The sequence below is a fragment of the Notamacropus eugenii genome, chromosome 1 (assembly GCF_028372415.1).
Source record: "Notamacropus eugenii isolate mMacEug1 chromosome 1, mMacEug1.pri_v2, whole genome shotgun sequence".
Classification (NCBI taxonomy): Eukaryota; Metazoa; Chordata; class Mammalia; order Diprotodontia; family Macropodidae; genus Notamacropus; species Notamacropus eugenii.
Genome location: NC_092872.1, coordinates 671,174,888 through 671,192,756, shown reverse-complemented (window position 1 = coordinate 671,192,756; position 17,869 = coordinate 671,174,888).

Genomic DNA, 17,869 nt, shown 5'->3' with positions numbered 1-17,869 from the left:
CCCGATACCTTAAAGTTCATCTAATCCAATCATGTCACAGATTCCCCAGTTAACTGTCATTTAACATTTGCTTTGAGACTTTCATTGAGGGAAGAAACCTCTACCTTCCATCTTATGCTCTCACCAGTATAATATGTGCAATGCATCTGTGAAAACTGATATATACATCCTAAAAAACATGGATGATGTCAGAGCAGCATCAGTCATTTTAATACGGCTTTTCTTAAGTCATCTTTTCTCCACAAACTGTTTTATTGCAGGTCTTCAATTATACTTGATTCAGAATTCTTGATCTGTGCCTCTTTGGTCCTGGCCTCCTTGGGGCTGAGAACCTGTTGGGTAGATTCTAAACAGATGGTCCTATGTTCAACCCCCCACACCCCTCTAGGAAATATACTTGCTCATACCTCTTGTTCCCATGGTAACCAAAGAAATCTGTCACCATTTTCTCTCTCACACAAAGTAACTCCAACATAGTTGTTACCACATATGGAACAGTTGGAGACACATTCTAGGTGGATGGAGGGGCATGACCTCTCCTCAGATTTGTCTAGTGTGGGTTGTTGAGCCCTATTCTTACAGTGCTATAGCATTCATGGTGAGCTGTTGTGAGGAATAGATCTCAGCGCTAATAACTTTTGAAGAAGCCCGTTCTATTCAGTGTTTGAAAAATATTAAAAAAAAAACAAAACACAGAGAGGTCATATCCAAAGTCTTTCCAGCCTGGTATTACATCTCCAGTGGTGACTTGGAGAAAGGTCCTTTCTTCCTTGACACCCTCCTCCAAAGTAAAGCAAAAACACAGAAACAAAGATACTGGTCTTCCTAAGAAGCCATTATGCAGCTGTAATCTCTAAATTTATTTAAGTCTGTGGAGCTTGTCTATTTTGGGCCTTAGAAAAGGGTAAGAAGGATGGTGAGAGCAGAGATGGGGTTTGATATCTGGACAAAAGCCCTTGCTTGGCTGCTTTACTGATCAGAAGTCTGAAGAAGATTCACATACATCTTTTAAAGCTTAATCAATAGATTAGAAGGAGGTGGAGTTGAATCTGTAATTTGTCCTTCCTTCTTAGGATTGTCAGAGAGACTATTTATAAGCCCCTAGATGAAGGCCTATAAAATTTTAGGGTTCTGGGAGCCCGCAGCCAAGTTTATTTGGTGGAAGCCAAATTGGAGGTGGAGAGGGAAGCAGAGTTTATTGGCAGTTCTTTGAACCTAATTATGTTCCTGCTTGCCTTCTGAATACGTGGGAAATCTGGTCAATAAATTTACAGACAACAAATACAACTGGAAGACCATATGCTCTTTTCAGGATAATGAGAACACACTGCTGAAATATACCGGGGCGAAGTGTTGACTTGATGAAAGGAAGGCAAAACCCTTGATAGGCTTGTTCGCTGTTCCCATTCATGGGAGGCATGTCATAGTTACTATTCTTTCTTTTCCTTTCCTTTCATTTTCTAGTCTTGAATTGTTTTCATAGTAATAATCTAATCATAACAGTGCCTTAGGGTTTGAAAACTGCCTTACATACATTATTTCATTTGATCATTTGTATAATAAAGGATGGTCAGTTTGGTAAATTTTAGCCCTTACTCTCAGTCTACCTCAGAACTACTTCATATTTATTCCTTGTATGTTTCTTCTATATAAACTTACATACACTTATTATTTCTGCAGCTAGAATATAATACTCTTTGCAAGTAGGGATTTTTAAAACAACAACAACAACAATAACTAGCATTATATGACATCTAGCTTTTGCCAAGTGCTCAGCAAAGATCTCATTTGATCTTTGCAACACCCTGAGGGATAGTTTCTATTATTAAACTCATTCCATAGATGGGTAAACTGAGGCAGTCAGAGATGAAATGGCTTTCCCAGGGTCATGCAGCCTAGATATCTATGGCTGGGTTTGAATTCAGGTCTTCCTGACTTTAGAACCAGCGTTTTACTTATTGGGCTGTACCTGGTGCAGTTTCATTCATTGTATTTAAATCCCAAGTGCCCAGCACAGTACTTGGTTCATAGCTTAATGGACGTTTATTGATTGATAATTTTCAGGGGTTAAAATAAAGATTCTTTTATTCTCCATTAATTTATGTAAATAAATAAATTATGGCAAAAGAACAAAAGGGGATTTTTAAAAATGTGTTTGCCTGTAGTATTGAAGGTATGGAATGAGCTATTCCAATTACCTGGCGCATTGCCTCTATTAGAAGCAGCATAAGCTAAACCTTGCCTTCTTTTATTATAATTTTTTATAGTCTCCTAGCACAAACCATGCAAACTCCAAGGACGTTGTAGGAATGTTCCCACGATGCAACTGACTATAATGGGTATTTTGTCTTCTAGTGGCACTCTGGGGGATGATGGTTGTCATGGTGGTATTGGTGTGGGAAGGATGAACAGAATCCTTCTACACTTGTCAAGAAAAAATGTGGTATCTGCAGTGATGCCTTATGCCAGGAAAAAAGGAGTCAAGCATCTCTCTCATCAAAGAGGAAGGACCAAGAGAGATCCTTGCTTCCTAGTTCAGTCTTCTTAAGAATTCCAAAACACAGCATGCCCTTGCTTTCTGTTTTCTGACTTGCCCCTTCTTGTTTGTAGCCTGCTTCAGTTTCAAAGACATGAGTTGGGTTGAAGACTTGTTCTGTCACTTATTAGCTGTGTGACAATAGACAAGTCAGTTGAACCTCAGTATAGTTACCTATAAAAGAAGGATAATGCCTCCTCTGCCGCCTTCATAAGAGTAGTATAATCAAGTGAGATAACATATGTGAATATTGTAAACTATAAAGCACTCTAAAAATGTTCTGAAGAACATTCTTGCCACTTCAAAGTAAAACTAGATAAACTAGGAAGGCTACAGGTTGCTATTCAAATATCCTGTTTCTAGAATCAGATGTTAGAGGTTGTCTAGATCAGAGATGCCAAACTCCTCATGCTCCCATGTGCCATAGGAACTAGATTAAAATGTAATTGGGACGTATTTAACAGAATAAATACAAAATACAATACAACATACAGGTCATTGATGTGGGGTTTTCTAAGTCAATACACAGCCCATAGGGATCTGTTTCTATTTGAGTTTGGTACCATTGAGTGGTAGAGTAACCCATTTATTTTCCAGATGAGAAAACAGAAGCTAAGTTATATGATGTAACGACTTCAGTCATAATCTAATTAGGCACAGAGTAGATGAAACCTTTCTATGCCTTTTATTTATTAATTTGATTAACCTAATAACAAGTTGTGTACAGAGGAAGATAACTCCTTTGGTGGTCTGGCATTGTGAAATACTTCAGCCTATTCTCCCGAGAGGAGACAATCTTAGTGTTTACAATGCTTTTGAGAATAGTGAAGGAAGAATTGAAATGAAGTGAAGTTCTTCATGTTTCTTCCAAAGAATTTTTTTCAACTCAACCCTGGAAATCAACAGTAGCTAGAAAGAACTCCCTCAAGCAGAACAATGTCATTCAGCTTATATTCAACATTATTTGTTTCTCTTGGGCGTGTGTGTGTGTGTGTGTGTGTGTGTGTGTGTGTGTGTGTCTGAATGTCTCATCCTTGAATACAAGGATTATTCTTCTGTCTGATATTTCATACTTAGAAATACATTGAATGAGAGGAGAAATGATACAATGAGGGGACACATGAATAGAAAGGGATCCTTTGGATGGCAGTTATGGACATAAAACAAATGCTGTGGGAATTATATCAGAGCCTAATGTATGTCAACTATCATTCTCACCACCCATGCTTATTATGTTCTTCTTAATGGATCTAAATTGGAAGTAGAGCCCAGCTTTTTCCTTTCATGCCCATGACTCAAGCTGACATCAGTGAGATGATCTTTTTAATTTTTTTAAAGAAATAAATGGGAATTTGCAGAGAGATGAGATTCTAATGGTCAATTGACTTCCTGCGTTAAAAGAATATTTGAAGAAAGTTTAAATATGATGGTCAGGTGACCATTATATCTGACCACTCCCTCCTCACCCTGTGTTATCCTATGGACATGCTCTTTTGGTCAGCAATTTCCAAAATACATATTTTCTGAGATGGTGTTCTAGATGCAGATTATCATGACTTTATATCATTTTCTATGTATAGGAGAGACTCCTCAAGAGTAATGGCTTAAAGACAGACACAATGCACAGCCTCCTGACAACAGTGGGGAAACTCTGTAAAGTTTGTTTGCTTTTTTCTTTCAAAGATGATGCCCCTGTAGCTGGGTCATATTTCTGTTGAGTAGTTGAAGATACAATAGAGTCTGAAGGGTTCGAGTAATATTATCTCAAGGCGATTGCATTATTTTTGGGTTGGAGTCTTCCCAAGAGATAAGGATGATCTGTTTTTACTGCACATGGATAAATCAAAAGATTTTTCTAATCAAAATGGTATCACAGAAACGTAGGGGGATATATCAATTTAGGAGAAAGCAAAGGCTTTCATCAGAGTGCAAATTTGTTGGTTTCCCTGGTTTTTCAGAATTTTCCCTACTGTTGCCACAGACTAAAATGACATTGAGCTCAATGTGGTAGATGATGGGGACAATCTCCTTTCCCTTGGACCTTATTAGTTAGCAGACTCTCACTAAAAGTACATAAAAGGAGACAAATGAATGAATAATTTACAAACATTTATATTTCAGTGTTAGGAAATGTGGCAAGATTAGGAAAACAGTTGAAGACACTGGTTTGTACAAAGCTGACTAATTCAGGCAATGAGAGCTTTACAGGATTACATTTTTAACAAGATAAAAGTTCATCTATGACATACACATATGACAGACAACTCCTTGATTTTGACATAACACAGCATCCGTTACATAGATACCAAGATGAAATATTAGCAGGTCAATTCTGGGTAATGAAACATACAACCTTTTTTTGTGTGTTTGTTTGTTTTTGACTATGGCAATTCAAATAAAGCTCTTAGTTTCGAATCACAACATACCTCAGGCAGCATGCAGGGGAAAAAGAGTCATTTATTTCGTACATTTGTATGACATACCTTGCAATAAGCTTTCATTTCCAGTAGTTAGCTCAAGAATATAGGAACCATTCAAATAATAGTTTTGTTTAAGTCAGCGCTTGTATTGACTGGACTAATGAACAAATATGGTAAAAATAAAACTATCTGAAATCATTCATTAACAAAATTGCACAGTGATCAAAACTCAATTCTTCTAAAAAAGCCATCTTTCATGATTAGTTCTTATCGATCAATGAGACAGTAGCTGTGTTGATTCTGGATTTGTAGAGCCAGCCATATGGAGCAGAAACTCATTCTCTTGCAGGTCCTCATGGTGACAGAAAAATACTGACCATTGGAAGTCAGAGAGCTGGATGACAGAACTATAAAATGCACATACATTGGATGTCTCAGAGTCTTAAATATTATTTCATGGATTTCTTTACAAACTGACTAGCTCAACAGGTAGCTGAAATCACATATATCTTAAGATTTAGAAAATACATTTTGTACAGCGTCTAATTTCTTCACTGCCAATTTCATTTTGGTGTTCCTTGTCTTTACACTTGCAGGTCTTGAAGAAACTGTGAATAGGTAGATATTGACGACCGAGGCTGATAGAGTCAATATAATTAATATCTTCTCACAGAAATATGGCTGAGTACACATTGAACCATAGAGTCAGCATAAAGCAAGCTAAGGTCACAATAATTATCTTTTTTAAAGTCAAATAAATTAATTCCTTTTGATAGACAGCAGTCAGAACTCAATCCAGGAAATCAAATATATTTTTTAGAAAACATTGGATCTATTTTAAAGGGTTAGTTCTTGGTAGCTATGTATTCAAAACACTTTCAGCTCAGTCATTGATTAAAGTCAGGGATTATACTGAATGTCTTAGCTCATCAATGTTGCCATTGCTAATTTCAAGGTGGCAGATTGGGTCCCTAGATTGGGTCCCTAGAGTGTGTTTTGATTCTTTTTAAGTACTTTAAAATGTAGCATTTTAGTCACTCCCCCTCTACATTCATCAATATTTCGTCCTTAAAGTTGATGTCCTTAATTTGGAAGAAGTGTGTGACATTTCCAAATGCAATCCAATGCTTTATTAAGCATTAGATGAAAATCTGATAAATTAATCTAGTGTTGTGATTGTGTTAATCTAATGTTGTCTTTCTACTCTATTATTATGGATTTGGTTCAGATAAGGTTACCTCTCACAATTTTAACTTTTATTTACTGCACTGATTAAAAAGAACAGTGATATTTTTCTTGGTCCTTATATATACAAAATACAATATTAACTTTCAAAAGATAGAAAGAAATAGAATGAAGGTACCTCACAATCACAGTCATAGCAAAAGAGATTCAACTATGTTTTACAGATCATTAAAGATTATTCTTTGGCAAAAAAAAAATTTTTTTTCTTTTATAAATATGTCACGATTTCAAAATCTCATTTTGAGTGTTTTACTTCTTGCTTCAGTTATATGGTCACTCTAATACTAAAAGTCAACAGGAAAACACCACAGATAAAAAAAATACATGAGTTTAGTACATTTCCTCTGTGATAATGCATCTCTTTTTCAAAGAGTTTTGATTAACATCAGAGAAGATTCACACAAGTATTTCTGATAATAAATGTCACTTGAGAAGGTCACAATTTTTCCAATACATTTGGATCATAGTGGGCCACTTTTTCTCTTCTTTCCTTGATCAGAATTTTTAGCACTGAGACTCACTGAATAAACTAAATATTCTGGATGTTTCTATAGCTTTTAATTTCTGTACATCATATTCCCGACCAAATGAGCTATGTGTGAGTATGCGTGTGTGTGTGTGTGTATGTGTGTGTGCCATATGCATGCATATCCTCACAATGGTAAGGCTTATAGTTTACATTCAGTGGCATAAAGAATGGATTGAGTACATGAAAATTGCAAGGGAAGTGAAATTTTCACAGAAACAAAACAAGACAACTGGGATACTTTATTGGATCAAATGGGAAATAGAGTGATTGCCTACTTTCATGTTAAGTTGTCAAGAATTTCCTTTTATAGAAAGAATACACACCATTTGCTATGATTCCTTTGCTCTGATAATACAGGACCTTATAAGCTTTCTTTTCCTTGTTACTCTGATGAGTTCAGGCTTGTAGGCCCCTGATCAGCTCTCAGGGTGAGTAAATTCCCATTAAAAAACATTGCCTCAAGTTTCCTTTGATGAATTGTTTGTTGCACTGGCTCAAGATGAGTTCTGCTAAATACCATGGCATCTCACCATACTTGTAGCCTTGGCCAAATGGCCAAGCAGAAGCCCTAAGTCTTAAAATTTGGGGAGAATGATTTCCCTCCCTTGTTCACTTCCTCTTCCTACCTTCTTGGCTACATACACCATTGATGACACTGGTTGTTGAAGTCTTCTATACAACATATACAGAATGTACAATAGGGTAGGTTCCCTCCTTCCCTCTTGTCTAGGAACCACAAGTGTTTCCTCGTTGTGATCGCTCTAGTATCAACAAATATTTATAGTTGAAACACATGGGGTGTTCCCCATTGTAATAGTAGTGGTACTAACCACTACTGTTATGGCTTATTAGATTATGTTATTAAGTTGTGCCACCAAACTTTTAAAGTAATGATAAAAGACACTGAAAGATGAAACGTTTTGGGGTATTACAACAAATAAAGAACCCCCCAAAACCCCATTTACTTTACCCTTAAAAATATGGGCTTTGAATTAACTATAAAAATATGGGTTACCCTAAGGGTATTTAGTTTTCCCACCAACCCTACACCCTCCAGCTGCCCATACAAAGTTACAAACCAAAGCTGATTTCAATCTTTCAAGATTCCTGCTAGTACAGGATTTCACATCATACCCACACAACTTTTCCTTTGAGATTGCTTATAAAGCCAGTTATTCATGTCCTTAGTCTTGGGCATTGAAACATCTGTAAGAAAACACTGGTTATTGTTGTTTCATGGACTTGCAAAGGTGGTGGTTGTGGCAGTGCATGTGTTTTTCTAGGGGACGTCAGTGAGTAACCTCCAGTGTCTCTGATACTCCCCTCCACCAGAGGCATATCTCCACCACCAAAGGGACTGTGTGAACATGTGCAATGTAAAAGGAAATAAATTAGAGATCCTGGATGAAATGGAGAATGCACATGCAAACAGACAAGAGACAGGTGCCATCATCAACCAAATGAAATATTTTGGAAAGTTGATGGTAATTTGAAGACTTAGGAATATCAAAGGAGGAGGAAATATAAAAAGTGGTCCTCCCAGCACAAGGTCACCCAAATGCTCGAGCTATGAGTAGACGACAAAGGTGAGGGGGCGTGATCAGATTATGTAGATTCAGACAGAACACAAAGTTTACTTTGCTAGTGTTTGTAATAACTGAGAGCTCCAAAAAAGAAAATGAATCACAAATACAGAACTCCTGGCTCCTAGAGAAACAACAGGAGGACATGGATGCAGAAGAAAACTGGACTTCTGTCAAGTATCCAGAGATTTGTTGTCATTGCTGCTGTTTGCTGTTCATACAATACCCAATTTTTGGAAATAAGTGGATAGATGAAGTTTTCAGTTTCCATTTAGATGTTTGGCATCACATTTGACATATCGAATTATCACCCTAGAACAGGACTCTACTGGTTTGACTGGATGACTAAAAAAGTAATTTATAATAAGCCACCTAGAATAGTTATCAAATCCTTTCCTAGTTTTCCTACAGTTTTTATAATTTTTAATCCCCAGGGACTACAATAATACATTGAACAAATGGCCTATGATTTTGGTGCTACTGTCTATTTATCTATTTAGCACATAAGGTACTGGGAGAAGATGCTTGAAGCTTCATATCAATGACATTTTCATTTTACATTTTGATGTTTCCCCTTTTAACTGCATTTCTGAATCAAACGGGAGAGTCAACATATTTATAAATATTTTCTACACTTGCAAATACGGTATTTTCAGGATAGATTCATGCCCAACACTAAAATGTATGCCATAAGATTATCTAAGTCATTATTCCTGAACATTCCTAATAGCTGTTTCCTGCCTGTTTTTTTTTTTTTCTAAATAAAATAAAGAAAACCTTATAGAATCCCTATAGACCTTCTGGAAACTTCTCATTTTAGCCTAAGGCTATATGAGGTTACATGAGCCACAAAGGTCTTTGAAAATCTTTCCTTCTGCAAGAAAACAATGTCACCTAGAGCTAATCATAATTTTATCTTGTTAGCCATTACACTCATAGTATGTTCATGCTCATTCTCCATACCAAGGCATATCTTTATCATTACAGAAGACAGAGCATGAGGCTTGTTACAAACTGGATTTAAATTGGAACAATTTTGTTGGTGTCAGTAATCTAACAGGAAGGAAAAGAAAACATGGCCAGTGTCTCCTCCTTCAAGACAGAGAGACAAAAGCAGAGAGACATATAGGAGAAAATCTACCAGATTTTTGAAAGTCTTTGGAGACTCAGTTAATTCAGCAGTGTGTATTTATGAAGATTAGTTTTCCTTTATAATACTGAAACTTTATATCTACACTCTTGGTCAACTCTTAAAAGCTCAAAACCATTTTTGCCTACAAACAATCAGACTATTAAGCATCCTCCTGGGAGCAAGTTGGTGTGCCGAGGAGGGTTATATTAATACTATCAAGACCACTGGAGTGAGCAGGCAGTATGCAGTGACACAGAGCAGCTTAGAGTACCTTCCTGGGATAAAGCTTATGTGTTGGAGGAATGTGTCACAATATTTAATTAGTTCCCAACATGCTTATGTGATGTTGGGTGGGGAAGAGAGGGGGAAGAGCAAATGTGAGATTTTTAATTAAATGATGGAAAATACAGAGAAGCTAAACAGCTTTTCCTAGGATACACATCAAGTTGAAGATGGAACTACAGATAAATTTGAGATCTCTTGACCCAGGTCTTAGGGTTGTCATCTTTAAGAGTTTTATATTTCAAGCAATCTCTGGATAGACTCCAAGTCCTTTATTCTAAACTCCATTGTTAAGTAGCTCCCTGAATGTTATGGGCATGTGTCCTATTACATAATTTGATTTTTTTTTAAAAGGAATGTTTAGCATCCAGAGTCACAGAATCTCTGAACCAGAGGAAACATTGGAGAGCCAACCAATACCCCAATGCCAATCTCTTTTATAGTAACCTTCTAAGTTGTCATCTGCCTTTGAAGAATTCCAGGAGTTTAGTATCTCCCAAGGCAGCCCATTATATTTTTGGCTATCCTTAATTATTAGGAAGTATCTCCTTACATCAAGTCAAAATCTGCCTACCTCTAACTCCCGCCCATGCCTTTTAAAATACAAAGCAAATCAACTGAAACATTTTGAAAAAAACAAAACATTTATTACATTGTCAAATTGGCTTCGCTGAAAGGTTGCTTGTAACAGGTTTGTAAAGGGGTCCCTACTCTGGGAACTCAGGAGATATATTTTCATTTTGAACTCAAGTGGGAGAGGTGAGGCAGAAAAAGCATTTTTTTGTCATGTAAGAGGCCTCCAGTGACCTATATAGCCTCATCAACTTCCATCCTGAAGAAGTCTGCAACACAAAATTTAGTCCAACCAAATGAGGAGACATCCATCTTTATCATCTTCCAGGTGTGTCATGCATCAGGACTCAACCAGAGATGCAAAGAACAATGAAGGGACGTTTCTTTGGCTGAAGATTGATATAGCAATTAATTACTCTTTCTGGGACTGATTGGCAAGCCTGGGTCAATACAGGAAGCAGAGTCACAGGAAAGGGGAAAGGAAGGAGACATGTATGAGCTGGTACTAATCAGATTCACTGCCCAGAAAAAAAGTGGTTGACTTGACTTGCATATTCTGTGGTCTTAAACAATTATCTTCTCAAATGATTGACAATGGGACAACATAGTTTGAGACAGCTTCTGAACAATGCTTATGTTGCATTTTCTAAAAATAAAGCTACCCTTCTAATTTACATTTTCCTAATCCAAATTGAAATGGGAACCAAACCAACCAGAGGACTCTTCAAAACATAACAAAACACAGATGCCTCTTGCAAAATGAAAAGCAGGTGTATGCATAAATGCATCCCAATGAGGGAAGGAAGCGGGTTTTATCCCAGAATAACTAAAGGAACAGAGAAAAGAAGAATTCCTCTGCATAAGCTCGAGTTTGCTCTTCTAAGCTCTGACTCAGCACCAGTTCTGATGGGAGGAAGGAACCCTTTGGTTTACCTTCTCCACATCACACAGAATTGCCTTGAGACCTCCTTGTTAATAGTCATAGTATGTTACTGCTACGGCATTTAAGAGACTTTGTGGTTTCTGATGACATAGTAAGTGGGATCCCTTCAGAAGCAAGTTTAGAGGAATCTGGCTGCAACTTTCACTGTTTATATGACTGGAGTTCACTAGTAACTTTCCTTCACAGTGGAGATGCCTACAGGCGCTGGATAAATACTTCTCTCCCCCACCCCACCCAGGCTGTGCATGGGAGCAGGATTATAATTTCCATTCGACAGTGGGGTGGGTGGTTTTGGGGCAGACTAGATGATTGTTAGAGATGTGATGTATATCCTGTTTTGTAATCTTCCTGAGCTTTCATGTGCTCTGTTCACATCACCACGGGTGCATTTAAGGGCAATTGGCATCGGTGCAAAATTCAAGCCTTTACAGACAGCCTTCTCCCTGACTTTAGCTTCCTCCAGGATAACCATTCTAATTTCCTCCCATGCAGCAGTTCTGTTTGCCACACATATACTCCACTTTAAAATACCTCCTATACAAGAACCTAGAGGATGAACAGGTTAAAAGCTTGTTCTTTGTGGGAAATCGTGTTTGAAATAAAGGAGTTCGACCCTAAGTTTTGAAATTGGATAAAAAAAGTCATCCAGAGAGAAGGTTGCTAGGACACAATCAGAGAAGCTATTATGTTTATTAGTGATTCCAGTGAATTCCTTCACTGCAGGTCTTCCAAACTGTGGAAGGAACTCTGTATAGTCTTCAGGAAAGAACCATTATTTATAGTTAAGGGAAGGAGATCAGAAGCTGAAACCTAAATCAAACCACACATGACCTCAGAGGCTTGACATTCAAACCAGAAATTGGGGATTCTAGGCAATTACTCTAAAAGTTGTTGTTTTTGGGCCTTCTTCACAAGTTATTCCTAACATCCTGAACTAAAAAACTCATTCATGGGAAGAAAAAAGCATCTTGGCCTCTTAGGATGAGGCCATTCAATTATTTTAAAAAATAATGTTTATAGTCAGACACTTGGGCAGAGGAGATGCCCAACTGATTATTGGCATGGGGCTGGTAGCTAAATGGTTTTCTTCTAAAAATATGTTTATTTTGTATATGCCCACTTATCTGTCTATATCTATCTATAGATCTACCTATCTAGCTATATAATTTCTTATCTCCCTATATAGATTATAAACTCCCTGAGGGCAAAGGAACTTTTGTTTTGGTTTTTGCATCCCCAAAGCAGTGCCTAGTACATATAGTAGGTGATACATAAGTGATTAATAAGGTTGATTGATTGGTTATATGTAGCTCAACAGAACTGGGACAGGGATCTTGACCAGACAGGTGAGATTTAGGGAACCATGTCAAAAAGAAGCACTAGACAATATAACTAAGCAATGGGGAAGGGAATGACCCTTGTTTTCCAATTATTTTCCATTGGTCAAACAATATTCAATACAAAGGAAATGAGTCAGAGTCTGTTTATGGCAAGTTTTACGGAGACTTTCAGACAGTTACTTTAAGAAGTGCAATTAAACAGACCTGGAAGGTGAATTTAATTGAAAAATTTTGAATGTGATCATTCTCCATCTAACATTTAGTCTCTCAGATTATTATGGCAGCCTCCCTCTTCATTACTAACTGAAATTCAATTTACATTTAAATTGCTTCATGGTCAAAGCTACATAGGCATTTATTTGTTTTAGATTCACATAAAACATGGAGAACATGTTTGGATTCACATTAAACATGGAGAACTGAGAACAGTATCTAACATGATTTCAACCCTCTCCTGGTCAATCTTCTTCTGGAAATTTTTGTTATTTATTTTTTTTGGAGGGGGATGAGGATCTAAAGTTATGATTTTAATTGATGTAGGAAATTCGGGTATGGAAATTCTCTCCATTAATGCAGATGGACAATTTATTTGTAATTTAGAAGACTAGGATGAGGTACATACTGTGCTTATCAGTTATCCAACATATTTCCCTCCCTCCTGTGGCCTTCTAGGTGGTGGAAAGTATTCCGTGTGGTTCTTAGGAAACCATGAATTATAGTTATGGAAAGAAGCTTAGGAGATAAAACTCATAGTTTTAGAGGATTGCCTGGGGGACTGAGAGAGTAAAATGACTGGTCCTGGGTCATACAGCTATTTTTATGTCAGAGGCAAGACTGGACCTAGGTTTCTCTCTATTCTCAATGTCATACTGCCTCATTATCTGATTAATAATTATATCAAAATAAACACCCTGATCTGGATTACAATTGTTTAGGGATCTGTAAGTCACCAAATATTAACATTGCATCAGATTTAAGTTTGTTTTGTTCTCTGTGTAGAGAGTGGCATTTGAAGTCCTACATATTTTATTTACCGAAGTTGTGTCAGCAGCACTAGAATATAAACTCCTTGAGAGTAGGGACCGTTCTGTTCTTGTTCCCAGTGATTAACAGAGTGACTTTGCACATAGCTGATGTTTAATAAGTGATTGTTAAATTAAGTTCCATTAAAATCAGATTTCTGACTCTGGGCTAGAAGCTTCTATTTTTCCTGTCCTAGTCCAGTCACATTAAGAACTTTAAGAAAGAATGGTGGAAGGCAATAGGAAAAAGCTCATTAACTTTAGGCTGAAAAATCCCTCATCCTAAAGATACTCTTGGTTTAACCAGCGAGTACTACTCTCATTTTTAATATTCTAGGCAAGAAGATGCTCTGATTCTCCCAGAAAACAAAACAAAACACAACTTTGGGCTTCCTGAAAAAAAAGAAAGAGGAATTTGAAGATATAAGCAATAATTTTATGACTTTCATATAGAATTCACTGCAGATAGAAGCTGATATGGGAGAGCAAAAAGATGGAGACATTTTAACAAATACCTAGCCACTTCTATGGGAAAAAACTTCCTACTTAATCTTTTCTGTCTCATTGCTTATTGAAATATGTCCAAATGGCCAAATGACTCTAATGTCTCTAGTAAACTAAATTCAGATTTAGTTAACCAGCAAGATTTGGCAAAAGTTTCTACTGTTGGTATATTTGACCAAAAAAATCCCAATCAAACTAACCAAAAACCAAAAAGAAATCCCTCCCATTGGGCCAACAACTTTTTGTGGAGCTCCAAAGTGCCGCACAGATATATAACAATTTCTAAAATCTGTAGTGAGGTAGGCATTATTATTGAGATTCTGAAGCCCACAATGAGATAGATTATGGTTAGCATGTCAGAGTCAAAGTTGAGAAGAAACCACATTTTTACATACTCTACCCCTATGGCCAGTTTGCTAAACCTTGCTGCTTCCAAGATTCTTGCTTCAAAAGATTATGGATTTACAGCTGATAGGGACCTTAGAAGTCATCTTCTAACTTCCCTTCATCCATTTAGAGATGAAGAGACTGAAATCCAGAGAAGGTAAGTAATTTCCTCAGAATTAAGTAGTTAATAAGAGATGGAATCAGGATTTGAATCCTGGTTACTTCTCTAAATCTTGTAGACTTTCTTCTACGCAACAAAACTTCCTCTACGGTTTTCTTCACTGACTGAATACAAAATGAATATTCATTTTTTTATTTTTCCAATGACTTTTATTTTTTACACTTAGTTTCTCCCTTTACATTTCACCAGTTCTAAAACTAGGAAAAGGTCAAGGGGCTTAGACCAGGTAATCTTGTCCAAAGGGCAGCGAGGTTAGACTGGGCAACCTTGCCAATTGTCTCCTGCTCAGGAAATGAATGTCGATGCTGTTATGTTGGTATTTAGAGAACTTTTCCAACATTTAAGGGCTAAAAATGTCTCAGCATTTTTGTTGCTGCTCCCAATTATACTTGCCCCTGAAATACTACCCAGCAATGAACCAGAAAGTGTACATATTGTGCACTGAAGTGTCAGTGGACTTCACATATAAGATATCGACAATGGTCGACAAATTACCTATAAATTACCCATAACTTTGTAAAAAAAAAAAATTGGTATTTTAAAGCAACCCCATTCAACTTAGTTTTTCATTTTAGAAATAAGTTAGTAGAAATGGTTTCTAAAAGCAGTAAGCCATTTTCCTACAGTTTAAAAGGACAACTCTACTCCTTCTATCACCCTCTAATAATTTGGATCCACTTCCAAAGAAAGTATTCAGGGACTGAATACCCACAATAGTAAATGGAAAAATAGAGAGAGGGTCACACAGGAAGAACTCTGCTTTCAATCAGTTTCATTTCTCATCACCAGAATCAAATTAATTATTGGAGAAAGTCAGTCTATTCCCAGATCTAATCCGAGCATAAAGAACACACAGATTTCAAAAGCCAAAGAGGAATTAATGAGGACAATTAGTGTTCAAGAATATTTGAATTCAAGGAGTAACAGTTTCCCATAAGAGCATCCTCTGTATCTCAAAAAGTTTTCTGAGAGCAAAGACCTCTCTCTCTGTCTCTCCTCCCCCCGTCCCTCTCTCTTTCTCTGTGTCTCTCTGCCTCTGCCTTTGTCTCTCTCTCTGTCTCTCTCTCTCTCTGTCTCTGTCTGCCCTATGCAAGCCCAACTTTAGTCGGCACCATATTCTCAGTCACATTATTCCTGTTCCTCTTAACAATAAGATAATAGTGAATAGTTGAGCTATCCCTCTTGAACTCTTGAAATCTTACTATGACACTATCCTTGAGATCCATGTCTTGGGACTATGATCTAGCTGAGATGGAATTACTGTCCTGACACTTTAAGGAATAAATCCTCTCAAAGCAGTCTAAGGTGGTCCTGTTGTATACTGACTGAATTCCGTGATTAAAAAAGATGTTGGTTTTATCTGTAGTTTCTCACATAGTGATGTAAATATCAACTAGTTTTCACACAAAATATTTTCTTCCCCTCCTTCAAGGAGATCTGTGGTTTTAAACTTTTAGACAATTTATTGCTAATGCATCTCTTATATAGGAATAAGCAATTCATTTTAGTGGAATTTTTTGGGGGCAAATATCTGGAATATTGCTCATAGGACCCTCTTGACACTGAGTGAGAGCTCAGCCATTGTCAAGGTATAATTTAAATTGTCATCTTTACCAGGCAGCATGTTGTGACTGATTATGGTGGAGTGGTGTTTCTAGACCATGGATAGATGCTTAGTATTACCAATTTACTTCACCTCAGAAAAGATGGAATGAGTTATGGGGGGATTCAGTGCTTTTGTGTTGGGAAAAAACACAAGTCATCTCCCTCAAATTATACTTAACCTCTGATGTGAACCAGTAGTGTTCTGCGAATTATTAAAAATGGAAATGCCTACTTTCAAGGATCAGAGGATAGATGGAAAAACAAAACAGGAATCTTGACTCTTGATGCCTTTGTCCTCAACATTTTCAAAATAGGAATATGTACATTCCACCCCACACGTAGCTAAATACTAACATGATACATGAATCCCATTATTTTGGGGATGAACTGCCATTTTGTGTCTTCAAGTAAAGAATACAAGAAATGGGTTATTCATAGGATCATAGATTTCAGGCTGCAAAGGACATTAGAGGCCATCCAAGTCCAACCCATTGATTTTACAGATGAGGAAACTGAGGCACAGATTAAGAGATCTGTTTATAGTTACACAACCAGTCTGAATAAGAATTAGAACCCACATATTCCTGACTTCAAGTCAAGTGCCTTAAATCCTGCATACGATGCTGTCTTTCTTATGCTCCCTGAATCTCAGTAACCCAGATGATAAAAGTAATCTTGTCAACAGCCCTCCAGCCAACTTTGCTGGTGCATTGGAAATAATCACTTCAACAAAGATCTGAAATCATACTTCTTGGAGTTATACTTGGGCAAAACTGCTCCAGCAGATGTGGGATAAAAGGAATTTAATGTTGAAACCTACCTATTATTTGATGGCAGAGTCTTATCTACCTCTTTAGATAAATGCTTTTCTACCTTGTATTGCAGACCTCTTGTCCAGTGGTTTAAAGGGTTAACTGTGGGAAAGAAGACTGGGAAAACAAAAAGATTTCTCTTGAATAGGTAACCAAAGCTCTATGTTTTAGAGGGCTTGATTCATTTTCTTAAGCCTGTAGAAAGTCTAGAAAGTAGCGACTGTTCCTTTTTCTTTTTATCTACAGTGATTAGAACAGTAAGTACAAGTAGGTGCTTAATAAATACCTGTTAAATGTAATTAAATTAAACCTACAGTGTCTTGGGATCTGCCTCAAACTGACGCTGATCTGTGCCATACTGCTTGCTTGGTTTAGAGGTCAAAAGAGCATTTGATTTATTAGTGACTTTGAATTGAGATTAATTTTGGGGGAAAAAAATAACAACCATATTTAAATAGCATGAACCTCTAAAAAGAATTAATTGCCAAGTCATTAAATTGTACTATTTTGAGGTCACATATCTTGAAGGAAAAATGCAAACTCCTGAAAACATTTTAATGAGGCAGATACACTGGGCCAGCACATTTTAGAAAGTAGCACCATGAATTTTGGATGAGCTGTTTATAAAAGCAGAAGGGAAAACTCTGCTTTGAGCAACCCCTCATGGACATCATTCCCCCTCTTTATATCCAACCAGATCCTCTTTTAATGCATGGAATCGAGTTTCTTATTGCTTCTGGCTTTATCTAATATGTGTAGGGGGAAGGAAGGGAGA